Below are 4,724 nucleotides of genomic sequence, written 5' to 3'. Positions count from 1 at the left end.
GTTGACATGCCCCGAGCTAGGTGCTTGTCTAGCCTCCTCTTAAAGACCTCCAAGGTAGGGGAGAGAACCACCTCCCTTGCAAGCCCGTTCCAGATTTTGGCAACCCCTACCATAAATACATTTTTCCTAATGTCCAATCTAAATCTTCTGTCAGTTTATCGCTGTTGTTCCTAGTAACCCCAAGGAGCACCCTGGTAAACAGAGTATCCCCTATTCCTTGCTGCTTCCCCCTCCGATGAATTTGTAGATGGCCACAAGGTCCCCTCTCAACCTTCTTTTGCAGAGGCTGAAGAGATACAGGTCCCTCAATCTCTCCTCATAGGATCTTACCTGCAGACCCATAACCATATGAGTAGCCCTCCTCTGGACCCTCTTAAGGTTATCCACATCCCTCTAGAAGCGCGGTGCCCAGAACTGGACACAGTACTCCAGCTGCAGTTTTACCAATGACACATAAAGGGGAAGTATCACCTCCTTAGACCTGCTCGCGATGAACCTTCTAATGCATGAAAGAGTGCGAGTGGCTTTACCTATCACTTCATCACATCGGCGACTTCTGCTCATTTTGGAGTCGAGTATGACTGTGATCCCTTTCTGCTGCTATGCTGTTTAGAAAGTCACCTCCCAGTCTGTAGGTGTGGTGGTGATTTTTTCTCCCTACATGCAGCACTTTGCACTTATCTTTGTTAAACTGCATCCTATTCTGTTCTGCCCACATTCCCAACCTGTCCAAATCCACCTGAATCCACTCCCCAACCTCCAATGCATTTACTTTGCCCCATAATTTGATGTCGCCCACAAATCTGCACAGAGTGCTTTCCATGCCCTCATCCAAGTCACTGATGAAGATATTGAACAGCATTGGTCCAAGGACCGAACCCTGGGGAACTCCACTACTCACATTTTTGCAGGTCAAAAATTACTTATCCACCACCACCCTCTGGGTGTGCGCCATAAAACAATTCTCCACCCACCTGACTGTAACAATCTACATGACAACCGTTTAATTTGTTTATAAGAATGGGATGCGACACTGTACCAAAGGCCTTTTTAAAATCCAAGTAGATGACAACTACCTCAACTCCTGCATCTAAGCATTTTGTGACCTGGTCATAAAAAGAAACAAGGTTAGTCAGGCAGGATCTACCTGCTATGAAGCCATGCTGGTTGCCCTTCAGCATTATTTTTCCTACTGGACTCCTACAAATGTGATCCTTAATAATTGTTTCCAAAGGTTTTCCCCAAGGATAGAGCTGAGGCTAACCAGCCTATAGTTACGCGGATCATCCTTTTTCCCTGCCTTGCAAATCTGTAATCATATGGGTAGCTCTCCTCTGGACCCTCTCAAGTTCTTCCACATCCTTTTTGAACTGAGGCGCCCAGAACTGGACACAGTATTCCAGCTGCAGTCTCACTAGTGCCGAGTACAGTGGAAAAATCACTTCCTTGGTTTTACATGATATGCATTGGTTGATGCATGCCAGCATGTTGTTTGCCCTGCTGGCTACTGCATTGCGCTCACGTTCATGTGATGTTCAACTATTACCCCTAGGTCCCTTTTGGCCCTGGTGCAAGTAAAATTGTCGCCACCGAGCCTCTAGGTATGTTGGGGATTATTTTCCCCCCAGATGGAGCACTTTACAATTCTCAGTGTTGAACCTCATCTGGTTCCGATTTGCCCACCTCTCCAGTCTGTCCAGGTTACCCTGTATCTGTAACCTATCTGCAGGGGTGACCATGTGCCCCCATTACTTGGTGTCATCCACAAACTTGGCCAGCAAGCTCTTCACTCCCCAAATCATTGATAAAGATGTTGAAAAGCATGGGACCAAGTACGGACCCTTGAGGGATACTACTGGCCACTTCTCACCAGGATGACACAGATCCGTTCATAAGAACTCTCTGGGTCCTACCTCTCAGCCAGTTTCCCACCCACTGAACCATCAAGCAGTTAAGCCCACAATCTTCCAATTTTCCCATGAGGATATCATGGGATACTAGATCAAAGGTATCATTAAAAAGAAAGGCATCATTCAGATGAGAACTAAAAATAAAATGAAAAACATCATGCCACCACACAAATCCATGGTGAATACTGTGTGCAATTCTGGTCCTGCGCCTCAAAAGAAGATACAATAGAATTAGAAAAAGGTACAGAGAAGGGCAATGAAGATGATCAGAGGGATAGAGTATCTGCCATACCAGAAGAGACTAAAAAGAACTCTTTAGTTTAGAAAGGAGAAGGCCTGGGGGGATGAGGGAGTATCATAGGGGTGTGGTGGGCCAGTAGTGGGGTTTCCTGCATTAAGCCACCCACCTCACTCCACCCAACCACCTTCCAGGCTCCCAGTGCCTCCCTGGGGGCACCTCACACCTGGCCGACCCCTTTCCTGGAGCACACCCGCTAGCCTGGGGTAAAAACTGCCACCACCCAGGGCTGGGATTGATTCTGGCTCTGTGTCCTCTGAGTAACACAGGCCTAGTAGCCCTCAAGTATACTTGGCTCACTTCAAGCACTTGGGGGTGCTTCCCTCAGTCAGAAGCACAAGTAATGGTCTCCCTTAGTCAGCCGAATCAAGGGGACCCCAAGGCATAATCTAGACCCACACCCAATAAGTCTCCCATGCTAGGTACAAAGGAGAACTTTATTGGTTACAAGGGGTAGGGTTGGACTAGGGTACAGGATACAGCAATATCAGAGAAATCCAAAACAGTAAACTGGCATGGCTGGGTAGCCTTCGATCACGCATCTGAGTTACTGTAAGCTACAGATCTACTTAGATCTCAGGTAGCTTACTCACAAGTATTATCCAGAAGCAGGTGGAGATTCCCTCTGGAGGCAGGCAGTTCCTTGATCATGAGTTTTGAGAGAGAGAGAGAGAGCAAGTTTCAGATGGTCTCTCTCTCTCTCTGAGTCTTCCTCATGGCTGCTGCCTCCTCCTCCTGGGCAGTCCTTAACTTATATAGTCCTTATGACCTCATTTACCTGGTCCAATGGAAGCCAGCACCTGTTGGCTGTCAGCCAACCAATTTGAAATGCATCACTAGTTGCTGGGCAGACTGGCAGTTCCCAGCTCCCCAGGGGGCCCAAGCCCCTCACCCAGGGATGTGATGCCAGTCACGTAGACAGAGGGAGCAGGTTTCCCCCCTCCTTCAGTCATGTATCCAGCTCAGGTTACCTAAAGAGATAGGGTAAGGTGTGTACCCTCTGCAGGGCCCATCTTAACCAAGAGTTGTCACAGAGCAGAGTTTTTGGGGAAAAACAGAGGTGGCCTTCTGCCACAAGGGGTTTATAAAAATCATGAAAGGTGTGGACCAAACGAACAGGAATCTGTTGTTCACCAAGTCCCAGAATATTAGAAATAGAGTGCACCCAATGAAGTTGCAGGAGACAAGTTTATGCTAACAAGACAGAGTACTATTTTTTTGTTTTTTGTTTTTTACACAGAGTATAATTAACTCCTGGAATTCACTGCCATAGGAGATTGTAAAAGCACATAGCATAGTCAAGTTAAAAAAAAAAAAAAAAAAAAAGGGATTAGACAACTTTGTGGAGGGCAGGGCCACACTAATCATATGAGAAAGGAGGCAACAGAGAGATGCTGGGTTAACTGTTCTGGGCCCCTTCTGTAAAGATTTTTTTTTTTTTTGTGGGAAGTTGATATATGTTGTTTAAGGGTTTAATATATGTAGTTGTGTGTTTTTGAAGTGTAATAGTTTCTGTGCTATGAAGTTTTGGTAAAATAAAGGTGCTAAATGTGTGTAGATTTGTCAGCGTAGTGGGATGTGTGTTTTAAATTAAATTTGTAAAAAGTTCCCATTAGCATCTTGGCCTTTTGGCTAAGATCAAGCAGTTTTGGCACCAAAGGAAGGGTGTCAAGACTGGCTCTGGCCCTCCTGGTGCCAGCCTGATATTGCAGTTCTTCCATGCCCAGTGCTAGTACCCTGTGGAGGGAACACCTGCCCATTTTTCTTTAAGGATCCAAAAAACCCCCCCAAAAAACTCACAAAAAAAAAAGTGTTTCCCAGAAACATTTTTGGCACTGGGGAGGGTATCAGAACTTGCTCTGGCCTCTGAGTCCCAGCCTGGTATTGCACTACTTCCAGGCCTGTTGCTCATTCCCTCCTGGGGGGATGACCACCTGCTTACCCCTGCTATTCTTTTTTTAAGCATTCCCCCACACACACAGGTTTTCATCGGTATGCTGCCATATGTTTTATAGTCATGCTCTGTGCTGGCATTTAATCAGCTACATAATTGGCTTCCATTACTGAGCACATGCTGCTTTTGGCAGCTGTTTAATGATAGACAGTGTATTTAGTGAATTTCCTTGTATACCATTATGGCCACTGACAGACGTAAAAAAACAAACAGCACTTTACGGGAAGAGGAAGTGCATCAGTTTGACCCAGCTCCCCGGCACCTCTATAGATTGGGCACTTCAGAGGGGCTTTTCTGCACTTCTATCTAATAGCTGATTGAATCAGCTATTAGATAAAAGCACCAAGAATCCCCACTGAAGTGTGCAATCTATGCAGACATCAGGCTAGCTAGGTCAAACTAACACAATGCCTCTTCTGGGCATATGCTGCAGTCAGTGCAGGGGCGCACTGAGCTGAGCTGAAAGTAAAGCACTGTTTTGTTTGTTTTTTTCACATCTATAATCAGGCTATAAGATGAGGGGCTTTTCCCCCCGTTCCCCCCCCCCCCCCCCCCACACTTT

General features: G+C 46.3%; 1 protein-coding gene and 1 pseudogene across 1 annotated transcript in view; one reads left to right on the top strand and one right to left on the bottom strand.

Moving 5' to 3' along the window:
- Positions 1-4,724, bottom strand: part of HDAC9 (histone deacetylase 9) — a 511,347-nt gene that overhangs the window by 309,433 nt on the left and 197,190 nt on the right. The gene's annotated exons all lie outside the window — the stretch shown is intronic.
- LOC112549490 lies at positions 3,821-4,123 on the top strand (annotated as a pseudogene).

The sequence above is a fragment of the Alligator sinensis genome, unplaced genomic scaffold (genome assembly GCF_000455745.1).
Source record: "Alligator sinensis unplaced genomic scaffold, ASM45574v1 scaffold123_2, whole genome shotgun sequence".
Classification (NCBI taxonomy): Eukaryota; Metazoa; Chordata; order Crocodylia; family Alligatoridae; genus Alligator; species Alligator sinensis.
This window is presented reverse-complemented; position numbering and strand designations above follow the sequence as displayed.